We start from the raw sequence: 15,111 nt of genomic DNA, 5'->3' as shown, positions 1-15,111 counted from the left end.
TTTATTTACATTTTAAATGTCATGCCAACCTAGAATATGATGCACTGCTGTAGATGAAACTACCCAACAATACGTATATAGAGTTAAAACAGCACAGCTATAAACACTACAGCAGTAAAATAAATCCAAAAGCATCATATATAATAGTAAAACGATGACAGGGGACATTTTACTGCACAGTAAGTACTTTTCATACTTGAAGTAACTTAAGTAAATACATATTTTGAGTGCACAACTTGTATTTTCACAGTGTGGTATTTAATTTCAGTGAAGGATCTTAAAACTTCTTCCACTGCTGCATTAGAGCAAGAAGACAGACGGCCCTGATGGACATGTAGCTCTAAAGTGTCAGCCTTTATTTGCATTTCTACCTCACCACATGCAGGATTTTAGACAAAAAAAAAACAAATCTGCTGTATCACGATAAACACATTGATTATGCATTAACACATAATTAGGATAATGATTCACTCTGCCGCTCATGACAGTTAACGCCTGCGTTCAAAAGGAAACAAATGGCCCCTTTAGCGTATGGCTTTTGTTTTCAGTTTCATCTTGCTTATCTAGATTAGTCTCATTAAGATCAGAAATCTCTTTTATACGCAGCACAGCAGCAGCACATTTGGCTTCAGACAGAAAACTATAAAATACATTACACAATAAATGATACATAATAAAAAGTTAGTATTTGCATCTGTTGTCTTTTTAGTTGTAGTTCATTGGCTTGCACATACATACACAAACCCCATCATACATGAGCTCTACAGCTAATGGAGTCCTGTGTCTGCATGTGTCGTGCAACTCCCTCTCCATTTCACCTCGACGACCTTCCTCCCGGTACACAAATATTGCTCATTACATGGGGGTTTATGTGCTCGATATAGCCATTGACCCTCAGCCTGCCTCTGGCTCCTGCGTCCTCTCCCTCTCTTCCTCATCTCCTCCCTGTCGATGGCTAGTTACCGATGGGGCAGTAAATTATAGTGGCTGGGCTGGGATTAGGTATGAGAGGGGGATGTCTGAGAGGCAGAGTGGAGGAGGATGCACACACAAACACACACACACACACACACACACACAGATGATTGTCTCTTCGTATGCCAGACAACTCCACATTTTACTGCTCCTCCCCCTCCTATACCTGCAGATTGTGCTATCAATCAATCCAATTTCCTGTTTTCTTTTTTATGTTTGCATAAGCACAGGTTGGAATACACATGCAGCTCTGAGTACAACATATTTCAAGGCTAAAAAAGAAGTTTCTGCAGCAGATGTTCAAACTACAAACATAGTGCGAACTTGTTGATGAGAGTGATTTGTTTAATCATGGCACGCAGATTCCAACATTACAGAGGTACTATACATTGCGAGACAGTAATTATATATTGTGGGGTCTGTGGGGGGGGTATTCAAATGTGCCTAACACCAATATTTCTGCTAAAACATAAGCTAACTAGAATGCATTCCGTGCATTATCTAGCGAACAGCATTTATATTTGGAGCAAATTCCAAATAAAGTTCTGTTAATGTTATCATCAATCGTTGATGCTAAACTTTGTGTTTTGATATAAGGTGGATAAAGCCGAAAGCTATGCAGTATAGTGTCTGCAAATGGAAGAGCTCAACAACACACAACAGCTAGCTTGTCCTCTGGTTGACATAGGGCTAAAATAATAATCAAATCTGATGTTTTCAGCTAGTTACAGGTATTTTGTTAGCATTTCAGCCCTTGGTTGCATATTGTGACAGACTGCAGACAAAAATTATTTGTTTCGGAAAACAAGTGCAAATTGTGCAATATTTACAATATTTCCAGTGATAATTACACACTTTCCTGGATTTATTCTCAATCAATTAATTCAAGTACAAACACCTCATTATGAAGAAATGGAAGTGTGAACTTGTATATGAGAGATATTTGTTTAATCATGGCATTCCAACTTTACAGAGGTACTATACGTTGCGAGACAGAATTTATATATTGTGGGGTGGGGGGCATGCACCCTCAGTATTCAAATGTGCCTAAATGCCAAACTTTTTGTCAAAACATAAGCTAATTAGCATACATCCTGTGCATTAGCTAGCGAACTGCCTTTTCACTTTGAGCAATTTTCCACATAAAGTTAGATTCTGTTAATGTTATCATCAATTGTTGGTGGTAAACTTTGTGTTTGTGTTTTAATATAAGGTTGATAAAGCAGAAAGCTATGCAGTATTATGTCTGCAAGTGCAAGCAGCTAACATTAGCCTGCTAACAGCTAGCTTGTCCTCTGGTTGACATAGGGCTAAAATAATAATCGAATCTGATGTTTTCAGTTAGTTACAGGTATTTTAACATTTCAGCCCTTGGTTGCATATTGTGACACACTGCTGGAAAAAATGCTTATTTGTTTCTTAAAACAAGTGCAAATTGTGCCATATTTACATTATTTCCAGTGAGAATTACACACTTTCGTGGATTTATTCATGATCAATAAATTCAAGTACAAACACCTCATTCAGTGATGCAATTTCCACATTTTGAATATATTTATTTTATAGCTGCATGTGGGAGTGCATGCCTTGTTAACGTCGATATTATTATTTTGCAGTGCATGTTGGGGGTAAGAGGAGCCTGTAGTCTTAATATAGGGGATGACCTCAGTGGTGTCCTTTCTTCGGCTCCTACTATAGACGGACTGTGCACACATGGACTCGCGCTCAAGGCAGCCGATGGAAATAGAATTGCTGCAGGGATTTCTCCACCAAATGACCTGGAAAACATTGCCTGCTTGACTTGTGGGATAATATGTGTATCTCCTGCACGTCTTTGCAACAATATCTAATTTCTCAGGACACCAGAGTCATCTTTAGCTATTTGCTTGCTTGCTTAATTAGATCAGATACTGTTGGGCTTTTTTTTGCACAATAAGGAAGAATTTGAAATAAGATTTGATTTTGCATCATAAGATCAGGGCTCTTTAATGTTTTAAATATCAGGACTGTGCTGTGTTGTAGGAACAAATTCACTCCATGACTAAATGCTAAACCAATTCAAGACTGCTCTCTTGGTGTGACTCCAAAGTATTTGGCATTCCTTTCTCAGTTCTCACTGCTGAGGGCTGCCAAAACATTTTAGAAATAATTACGTGTAGTTCTGTGAAAGCGCTTAGGAATCTCCTACCTCTCCTTTTCCTCTGTCTCTCACATCCATAAGCAGATATGCAAGTATTTATAGTGTTTGTGTGTTTGCATGTGTGTGCAGTGGAATCGGCGTGTGGGGTCTTTGTGTCCAGGAGTGAGAGACCTGCTCCAGTGATTAATGGGGTTCCTGTGTGAGGCACCGCAAGGCGCCGTACACAATCACTGGGCCAGACCGCAGCCCCGCCAGGCTTGTCCTTCACATGAGGAGAAGAGAAAGGCGGGAAGGAGGGAGGGAGGGAGGGTGAAGGGGAAAATATTCCCTCGCTGTCCTTTACTCTCTCTTTCCTCCCCTCTGCCCATCCATCCTGCTTTTCCCTCCTAAAACTATCTACTTTTACAACTACTCCCACCCGTCTTCTACGTCCTCTCTCTTTTCCGTTGGCCCCTGTCCTCTGTTCAACTCTAACTGTGGCCACATGTACTCTTGCACGTGCACACGGACACGATGTGAAGAACCAGCCATAAGAAACGCTCAGGAAAAAGGGGGAGAAAAAAGCAGAAGTGCAGTGAGAGAAAAAGATAAAGTGAATTGTCAGCACAACATGAGCTCGGCTTTGAAGAAAAAGCTGGGGTGGAGGGCTAGGAGCCCGCTGTGAATCCCTCTCCCTACCCCCACCTCCCCTTCCCTGTGGTTCGGGTATGCGGCCCCTCTTCTCAGTGTTAAACAAGCCTTTTAAATAGGCTTTAACCTGGGCCCACCCTCAATGGGGCCATTGTGGGAACGGATGTGTGGACAGTAGTGCTCGGTAAACACTGCTACTTGTCCCTTTCTCACATTCTGAGGCCATTCTGCAGCGGCTATCCTGGAGGTTGAAGCTGTAGTTTGTGTGTGTGTATTGGGGGAAGTTTTTGTGTGTGTCGGTAAGTGAGACACAGACTGTGAGAAGTGCTGAAATGGACTGATAGAGAAAGAAAAAGAAAGAAGGGGAAACCAGCAGTTTGTGAGAGGAGGGGAGGTGTGACAAACCAAGTGATGAAATTATTTTTTATCTCTTATGTAACACTGTACTAAGTCCAATAGACTTTTCAGTCCGTCAGTCAATAAACTTGAACGACTGTCCAGGGGTCTGTGACCACTCTTCCCACCCTGACATCCACCCAGTCGTCTTTTTTTGTTAACGCTTAACGACTGTGGACTTATTTAGTTAACCCACGTCAGTCCGGAGCTGGATTTCATTATCTTCCCTCTCCCAGGGTCTCTAATTGGGCCTCGCTGTTGTCGGCCTGGCACCTGCAGTTGGCCTGCATGTCACTGTAGCCGTGGTAACAGCAGCATGCTGTGATGCAGATTCTCCGAGCCTCAGCGACTGCACGTCCCCCAGCCCACCCCCACCTACTCCTCCCCTGCCGTTCCCCCATTACCAGCGCCGTAATGTCCTCCATCCCCCCAAGTGAAAAAATGCCATTCATTAGATGTTACGGGGGAATTTGTTTGACGACAATCAACTACAGCAGAGCAGAAAGCTGAGATTTACTTAATTCACTACAACACAAGGCAGTTTTCAAGAAGTGGGTGCACACATGACTCAACATAAGCAGAAATAACTGGATTACATATCCAGAAGATAAACTATGTTTCTCACAATTACCTGTTTTCCCTCTGTACGTCTAGCGGAATTACTTTGTCCCCTTTCTTGCCTATTGTGAGATGGGAAGATTGATATGACTTTCTTGTTTGTATAGTAAATATGAAGCTACAGTCAGCCGCCTGTTAGCTTAGCTTAGCATAAAAACTTGAAACGGGTGGAAACAGCTAGCTTGACTTTATCCAAAATCGATCTATCAGCACCTCTACAACTCCCAGTATGACACATATTTGTTCAGTTTGGTTCTTTTAATAATTTGAGATGCAGAAATAACTACATATTGTTGCCAATCTGTAAAAAGTTTGAATTCATGCTTTATCAGGACTGTCTGCAGGAGTACCAGCAAACAACTTTTATAATGCTTGTTTTCTGAATGGAGTTTGGATCTATCTATGCTAGAGAATCTCAATGCTGATAGGCTTTTGTGGCACTGCGTTGCATTACAACACTGCATCATGTAATTTGCATTGCAAATTTCCGCTTATTCGTATCTTTGCATTGAGCCGCTCAAAAAGTTTGCATCAAGTTTGGTGTGAACACACAATTAGAGTCTCACAGAAGTCTACTGTTTGGTTTGTGTCAAAATAAACAAACAAGACACAATAGTCTTAATGCTAAGACAAGCTAACCGGGCTTTAGCTTCATATTTATATTAAAGATATAAGAGTGATATCACTCTGCAAGATACAAATGAACATTACCAAAAATACTGAAGTATTTATTAAAATTGTATAGGGATGTGTTAGATTACAGCCCGGGACAGTCAACATTAATATATTTTTCAGAGCAACTTAATATATGTTCAGCTGACTGTAAGAGTCTCAAAAAAGCTACTTTGCATCTATTTTTGTTTAAAACCTCACTACAATGTTCACTAAACCAGTAATACAAAAAGAAAACCACTCATGGCCAGAATAATTTAAATACTGATGAGTAACTCGGCTCTGTTTGCTGAGTTATGGTTACATTGATATTTATCTTAGTAAGTGACACGAGATGAGTGAGCTGTTGACTCGCAAAGTCCTCAACTAAACATGATCAGTTTTTTGCTGAAATACTTCGCTGAGCCGGCTTGCTTTCTTTTCCCAGCAGCTCTTTTTTTCCCTTTGTGATATAATAATGTACTCTTTGAAATTGTAACACAGACAATGAGAACAACAAAAAGGAGGAAGTGTTCAGTTTGTGACGGGAAACGCTGCAGTGTGGGGTTTCCTTCTCCTTGTGTCAGTGAGAGTGTGACGCGGCAAGGGACTTCCATTACATTTTGGACAAGTCTCACCTTTAATTGTAAGGAAACACTTTTGCAATTTTCTGTTGAAGCAAAAGGACGTCAGTTATATAAGACTGATAAGTAACAGTTATTACAGGTCAGATTGACTAATAACCTGTTTGCTTAGCAGCGCAGTGGCTATAAATAGCAAAAACTTTAGTTAAGTAGTAAAGTTTTACTATTCTACATGATGTTGCATCAATCTTAGCTGCTACTTGTGTGCATGTAAAGTCTCACTGTGTGCATGACCTGACTGTTATCAGCTCTGTATCAGTATCAGAGTAGCAGAGCGCTTCCTGTGCCTCAGAAGCCTCTCGTCTTTTCTGTGAAAGCACGTGTGCTGCATGTAAACATTTCAATGAGGAAGTGCTGCAGTAAGAAGGAAAATAAGCAGATGAGCGGTTTCGCTTTTGTTGTCTGGCACTCAGGCGAGCTAATATCTCTGTGTGCACTCCTACACTACATCTTTTAGAAACTGTTATGTAGCCATAAAGCACAGGTTGCCACATATTGATTTCTGGGCAATGCAGGGAGCCATCAAGAGCTGTAAATTCTGGAAGACATGTGTCCCAACAACACTGCTGCCTGAGCGTTGACAGTAGTTTCACAGCAATTGAGGAGAGTGTGATGGCAGCTTAGAGGTCCACAATGATCACAGCGTCTCGGTGATGAAGTGGCCCAGATGAAGGCCAATTGCAGGGTCCGGCGTAGGAGTGAGGTTTAGTTCAGTCATGTGAATAACAGGCCTGGGTATTGGTGAGTGACTATTGGTATGCTTCTAGTCGGGAACCCCTCCCTGTGTCACTCAGCATTAACCCTTTCAGCACCAGATTTACACACCACTTTTTTCTTTTTTTTTTCTTTTTACACTTTATGTTGTTTTTAACCTCAGGTTTTTGCACCTCTTCCAAAGTCACATTCAAGCATTTTAAAGGTGCATTTCAAGTTTTTCCACCACTGTGCAGCTGTATTTATATACAATAAATACAGTAGACACAGTATACTGATCATTTCCTTCCCTCATCACATTAAATTACATGTTTTTGTGCTATAAACTACCAAAATTGTGTTTTGTGACAGTATTCTATTGAATTTAAATTAAAAAATTAAAGACTGGTATCCTGTATAACCTAAATTTCAAAGGGTTTCAAGCATTTTTTAACACATGACAATGCCACATTAGGATTTCCAGTAAACCCTGATAAAGGCTTCCTGTCTGTGCAGTAAGAGATGCTGTTCGGTTGATCTCCTGTTTTCTTCCTGGTGCAAAACACTGCAATAATAGATTCAGCCTATTAATATTCTCGGTGCCAGTGCCATCTGTCTCATGTCAGGGTTTGGAGACTGGAGGATTACCTGGATTCACTAAATATACCTCTTGTCTGAAAATATGTTTTTTTTAAACGGCAAGGGTTAAAGTTAATGTTAGGAAATGCATCGTTGAATTTTTCTTTCAATCTGGAACAATTGGTTGATTAAGCAATCAGTCAAGCAATTGAATATCAATATTTGTTTAACTAACTTTTATTTTAAGTATATATATATATATATATATATAATATTTTTTTAAAGCAGTCAGCAACATAATACATGATAGTCTGATCATAAAAACAATTCTCAAAATCTTTTTAATAAATTATTAATTCATCCACTAAAAATCCAAAAATCTGACATAATCATAGGACATAATACCATAATACCACATTCAGTGTCAAGTTGACATATTCAGATGTTTGTTTTGTCAACCAAAACCCAAGTATATTAAGTTAAACATCAAAGAAAATGAAGAAAAAGAGCAAATATTTACTTTTTATTATTTAAAAAAATAATCAATTAATCAATAAGTTAAATAGCTACTGATTACACTCCAGCTGATTGACTAATTAATTATTAAAATGATTGTTTCAGCATGATTTTTTTTTGTCTTATGTGGTAGCTTATCGAATCTCTTTGGGTTTGGTTGGTTTGGCCTAAGAGGCATTTTTCACTATTTTGGTACATTGCTCAGACCAGGCCATTAATTAGTTATAATAGAGTAGAAATTCAGAAGATTAATCAATCGTGAAACTGTTACTTGCAACCCTGCTTCTAAAACCTAATGATCTATAAATAAATAAAAAATTAAAGGTACTCTAAAGTCTTGATGCCTTGAGTGAGGCCATTCTTTTGATAGTCTATTAGGCAATCAATAATATTATGTCAGGGGGAAGTCTATAGCACATCACAGCGATGAATAAAACATAGAACAAACGTCCTGGGAGAGACAATCCAGAATGCATTAGTCAGACAGCCGTGTGACGTTGCCAAGTAAACAAAACACAAACTGGCAGCTTTTCTCCCCCTAAAGCTAAAGACACATAGCACAGAGAGGCAGTAAGAGCACACACACATACTGTATGCAGCGAGGGCAGCCCAAACATAGTGCTTGTTTGTTGCTGAATGAATGGAAGCATTGAAAACTGAGCATTTCTTGTCTCAGTGTTGTGGCGACAAAGGAAAACAAGTTGTTGGATTTATGAATCGTGCCTGTCTCAGTGCAGAACAACTCATGAATATTACTTCCAGTTCAATCCTGGAAGGTAAAATGGGAATAGATAGCAACAACCATGCTTATAAAAAAATCTATATAAAGACAAAAACAGGAAAGGTAAATGCTTGAAAGGGTCTTTGTTCCTCAGACGTTCTTGGAAAACATAACATTTCCTCCCTCATCCTTAAAGGTGGAGGAAAAAAGGAAGAAAAGAAAAAGTGACCTCTCCTTTAATGGGCAGCTGATGATGTCATATCACTACACACAGATTCTTTGGTCTCCAAGTAAACCAGCTCCTCTGCGTGCTGATTGGCTGGCCGGCAGCGAGAGGGGGAGGGTGTTTCTTTTTTCTTTTCTTTCCCTCTAAATGCTTCTGGATTAATCCCTGTGCCTGAGTGAGCTCATCTCTTTCTCTCTTTTTTCTCTCTCTCATGTAACTAACATAACAACAGCTATTCTCTATGAAATCATGTATACAAAACTGGATGATTTAGAGGACTGCATTGTCATTAGAAGATGATTCCTTAAGTAATCTTATTAATAAAAGTGTTGAGACTCTTTCTGCTCAAAATCCAATAAATGAGCCTTATGCACGCTTTCCTCAGCTAAGTCTATTTCCTCAAGTGCTCTTTTATTCCTAAAGTCTCGTCCCCTGCAGCTCCGCTGCTTGTTTTCTTGGCGGTGATGAGCAGTGGCCTGAACTCTGCATTGCACTGGTTGCCCTCTGCAGTGAAACACAATGCCATGCGCTTCTATCACAGTCATGTCTGGGGCTACAGGTGACCAGCTGTCTGCCTGTGTTCCTCTCCTCTGGGACAGCTGGAGCCATCAATCAGCTCCCCCTGAGCCCCGTTGTGTCCGTCTGCCCCGGCCTGACCACCACCACCACCACCACAACAACAGCAGACTGTCTCATCTGGTCTGCCGCTCCTCCGGGGGACACTTCTCAACTTCTATTAACACGGATGTTGTTGTGAATTGTTTATTTCCAGGCTTCCTGGACAAGCTTTCTAAATCTCAGCTGACAATGTCATGAGTTTTTGAATCATGTCCAGCGTTGGGAGGGTTATTTTTAAAACATGTTCCCAGTACTGAGAACATGCCCTAAAATGTTTGCTAAATACTTTGGATTACATGTAGAACACGTAGAACTCATCTTGCTTAGCTCATTGGCCTGGGTCTCAAATTTCCGTAACAAAAACACATTCCTGACAGCCTCCTGGTTGTGCCTATGTCATAGTTGTAATGAAACTGTTATCCCACAAAAATGACCCCAAATGTTGTTTGCACAGCAGCATTTTGCAACAAATATTTACATTTATTGTAACTCCCTCTAATGGCCATATTAATTACGATGGAAGCCAAGGCGTAAGTGAAGATACATAGTGTAAAGAACGACAAAGTCCACTTAAGGTGGTTCAAACAACCACATGACTTTGACCCAGGAGACTAATTAGTGTTCGCATCACCAAGTACAGACCAAAAGTCAACTTTGATACTTTAAGTTACATATTTAACTTCCATGCGCAGCATTCCCACAAAAACAATACACTGGAACTACTTGTGCATTGAAGTAGTCTTTTAAGCTTAACCATGTAGTTATTTCCTAAAGTTAACCAAGTAATCTTGTTGCGTAAACTTAACCAAACTGCAAGCACATTTCACATTGTTACCAACTTGTATGACGTGGCGACTGTTAATGCTGGATATGACAACGTGTTGAACAACTGCTACTGGTAGGGGCATTAATTAAGGAAACAAGCCTGTGAGCATAAGAACAAATGACCTATGTGGTCATATGATTTGGAGGACTTTATTATGTGGCAGGTGCATTGTGCCGCCCCCAAAGAAAAAGAAGAATTTTAGAGAGTAAATACAACAAAAAACAAATGAGAAGGGCACTCAGAAGGTGCAGGCCCTATGTCAAACAGTGTCTGCCCTGTGATTTTGATCCACTGCACCATTCCACCAAGTATCGATAAAATCGGGCCAGCAGTAATAAAGTAATCACTTCAAGTCATCTATTTTGAAGAAGCTCTAATTATATTCAGAATATCACCAATTTAAGCTATAACGGAATACAGTTACTCATATTTGTAATTTAAACACCTAACCCAGTTTCTTGTCTTTGGTTACTCCCCAGCCCTGATCACTTCACTCCACTGCCCCAGCCTTCACCTCAGGAACACTTTTATGATGCCTGTGATGGCCATAAATTGATACATTGTTGAGCCCACTCCACACAGCACGTGCAGTCACAGGCCTTTCTCCCTCCGCAGATGGAAAGCATTGAAGCCCATTATTGTGCTCTTGGAGGGGCGTCTTCCACCATGAACTCTCTGGCACACTTTTAAAGAGAGTGTCCTTAATATATTCAGGCCTGATTCAGTGGCTTTGGCACTAAGGCTACCATCCCCCCCCCAATCCAACACACACATATGCAGCTCTTTTTCTTAGAAGAGAGGGTAAACATGTGTGAGTCGCACTGTTCCCTGGAACTTTTCCTTGTTTATCAAAAAGGGAATTGATGGGCCTGACAGAGGACTTCAAAGGGCAACATAAAAAGCATGAGTTCCACCGCCAAGACATTTCCTGTTTATCTCAAGAGAACTTCATGAAGGACACTTCTTCAAAGAGCAAAAAACCAGCGCAAGAACTCACAACAAGTTCTTGTTCTACCCAGATTGCATAACGTGTGTCCGTCAAAACAACATTGTTGAACCTGTGTGAGTGATCTGATGTTTGCCAACGCTGCCGCTGCTATAATTAGGCTTTACGCTGAACTGAACCACAGAAGTGGCAGTGAGGAAGAATGCCTCTGGGCTCTCGTGGACTTGTCAAACAGAGGACTAATTGTTAATGTGTGTGATTATTAGTTTTTTTGCAAAGAGAGCAAAATTCCTCAGTAATGGCTGTGACTGCTGCTCATGTGACTGTCGGTTTCTTCCTCGGGGCCGTGGATGGTTCATTGTTGTGTCTTAAAGAGTCACAGGGCGACAGGGAAGCTAATTGGGTGGAGTCTGTCTGGACATTCAGACTCCCTGGCTCACAGCGGAGCATTACCCACCCTCACCTACTGCATCACACACCTTAGACACACAAAAACAAAACGGAGACAGTATTATTGTGATAAGAACCTGCTGTCTGATCAGCGATAACAACAGAGATACATATGCAAATAGCACTATTACATGTTTATTTTTTTGATCACTTATTATATTGATTTGCCTGCCTTAAGGCAAGACACTACGGGCAATAACATTGTTCATACAGAATTTAATTCATTCATTCATTCATCATCCTTAACCTCTTATCCGAACTCAGGCTATAGAAGGAATCCAAAATACATATTTGTGTTTATTTTACTGCACTTTGTGTATATTTGCATCTTTAGATTTCTCCTAAATTCACCATAAGTTAGCATTAGATCATGTCTAATTTTCATAATTCAACATGCAATTTCAGAAAACTTGTAATACAAAAGATATTTATAAGTAAATGTAAGTCAATAACTGGGGAAGTTTCATGTTGATACCTATTAGTTAAATAACATTTTTACTCTATTCACCTGAAATGTCTCCCCTTAAAGCAGGGTGATTAGACAGATGTTTTATTTTAAAGGAGTCGCTTTAATCATCTTGTGACCTCTCAGATGAATCACTGTTTGGAAACCATTACACTCTTTAGATTTCTGCCACTTCTTCTAGTTGCACTAACAATATAAAAGGCTGCAGTAACACTTTAAAGTGCCCTTTTCCCTCCTCACGGTGTAATTAGCCTGAAACAGTATGTAATTAAATGGATATAGTATTTACCTTGATCTTGACCGTTATGAGGGAACGTTGTGTGTTTGAACCATAGAAAACCTCAAGAAAAATATTACTTTAAGGGTTTTTTTCCCTCAAATTAATATGTTTTACTACATTTTTCACTTATGAGTCGTATCAGCTGTTTTTATGTGACATTAACTTATATTCCTTGACACAGTAACATAATAGTATGTATTAACTTTTGTGACGTTAATCAGAAGCTTTTCTCACATTTTCACTTTGGCTTCACAAATAGTTTGCATGGTCAGCCATAATCTCTGTTATCTAACACGTTCATTATCACAAAGCCATTCACTCTTGTTTACATGTTAATGTGTGACTCAGGTGAAACTACTACCTCTGACGAAAAACAAGTAAATCCACTCACTCACACACTGTAACTTGTGTTATTTTCATTACGTACCACTTATAAACTTGTAAAAAACAGCTATATTTAAAAACAGAAACAATGTGAGACCAGTCACAGCACTAATGGGGTTGTGTCTGCTGTCATTCAGCTCGGTGTGCTTGTTTAGGGTGAGGTCCTAAATGGGGCCCCCGGGCTCAACAGGCGAGTGAGAAAAGGGCCCTCTATTAGCAGGAGACAATTAGCATAGCTCTATGTACACAGCTTTAGACCTCTCCCCAAATATCTGAGTCAAGCACCTGTATTGACATTGGCAGAACACTTTGCCCCAGTTCAGGTCCAGCTGAGAATGAAAGCAAAGCATGTCGGCTGGCTGTGAGCAGCAGGACTGTAAATACCTGAGAGGAGGAGGAGGCCGTGTGACGCTCAAGCTGCTTCTGAAGGAAAAAAGGTTGCAGATTGATCCAATCAGTGTTTACAGAAGTGTGGCATTTTAATTAATGTGCTGGAGTGAAGCCTTTAATTCAGTGTGAAAATTCATTCTTGACCTTGGGAACAGCCGTTTCAGGGCCACAGCAGTTTTTAAATTATTTAGATTTTTGCTCTTATTTATTGAGCGAGCTGTTTAATTACATTTTAGGTTTTGTTCAAATCGAAAGCTCATTTCTTCCTCTGAAGATGAACAACTGCTGATAAATCCAACTAAACTAAAACAACTGTTACAGAATAATTCTGTTTTCCCTAAAATACTGTAAGTTCAAAAATTTCCTTCACTGCCTCTGTTGCAATTGTTTCTTTTCGCTGCCTTCGCTGTCCGCCATTGTTTGTTATGAACATTGTTGTCACTATGACAATGTGTATCCCATCATAGTGTCCAGGGTTTGTAAACTGTAATATTTCACAGAAAATAGCACGCAATTCATGTATCATTGGTTTCAGACATACTAAAAAATTTTGCATACTGATTTAGCATAGGCTGCTAAGTAGCATGTTAGCATGGATATTCAGATGCAGCAATAGTTCCTCCATCGGAAATGTCATCAGGAACTTTTTTAGGAAATACTCAACCCTGAAAAATGAAGAACTGTCTCCATGTGGTCAGGAATACTTGCTGTAGCCTTATATTTCACACACAGTTCTAGTCGGGAAGGGTATCGATCTTCTCATCTAAGTTTCAGCCAGAAAGCAAATAAGCACAAAATACTTTCCAAAGAGACAAACTTTTCCTGCGAGAAGTAAAAAAATCTCAAAATGATTCATAATGTGTAAATCCAACTGTATCTGATGGTCTTACTGATTACTGAACTGAAGATGATGATACAAAACTATAAAGAAAACTGACTTAATATCATCATCACATCTAAGAGTGTATTGATGCCTTGTTATGGTAAAAGCAGTTGTTTCCTTTGAAACTGTATTTAACTTTTGTGTTCCATGAAAAAGAAAGTGAGTCATATCATTTGTCGCTTCATAGCAGCTTAGTCAGTGTTTTCCTTTAACTGGAAATAAGCCACACCACACAGTATGACAGCACCTCCCACGTCACTATTAGAGATGATGTTATCTCTGTGCTGATGATTCTCCTGCTCACTGCGCTAATATACAGCACAACCTGGGGATCCTCTCTAAGTGCTTTATGGAGGTTTCCAACAGTTGTCTTTTTATGTGAAGATGTAAGACTGTGATCAGAGACTTCACTCTTCACTCAGTTTTAGCTAGATAAGAAGAAGAACACACAAAACACTTTATCCCTATACTACACTATACAGAATATTACCATGCACTTTTACTGTACATCTTTAAACTAGTAGTTTTTATTCCGTTTCTATGTTAGGATTTCAGCTAAATGTGTTTTTATACAGAATGTCACAATCATTCTACTTTAAGGGGAAGTTAGGGTAATTTGGGACGATTTCTGGTAGGTTACCAAGAAAAAAACACCTCATTCTTTCAGATTGATCTCTGCTATATTTATAAAACAATATGTTGCCAAGTAAAATACTTTAGAAACTCCTGACCTTCGAACACATAAAGAACCTCACTCTAATGACATGTTCATGTAACTTACTCCAGGTCACTTTTGGTCACCAAACAGTTTAGATTAATTAAATATCGGTTGTATCTAATGTTGTGTTTTTTAATGGTTAAATTAATTTACCAGTTCCCTGCATTAATTAATTAAATCATAACGTAATATAACTTGATGTTTGATATGCATTGATTCTTGCGTGTAAAAATGATGGCAAACTCCGGACTATTATGGCTAACATGGACTTATAGGTCACCATATTTAATATTTTTAAGTGACAAAAATAATTAAAAACTGTGTGTAATATGAAACGGTAGCACACAATACCATTATAACT

The sequence above is a fragment of the Centropristis striata genome, chromosome 23 (assembly GCF_030273125.1).
Source record: "Centropristis striata isolate RG_2023a ecotype Rhode Island chromosome 23, C.striata_1.0, whole genome shotgun sequence".
NCBI lineage: Eukaryota > Metazoa > Chordata > Actinopteri > Perciformes > Serranidae > Centropristis > Centropristis striata.
The sequence above is the reverse complement of the archived record's forward strand: the minus strand, read 5'-3'. Positions refer to the sequence as shown.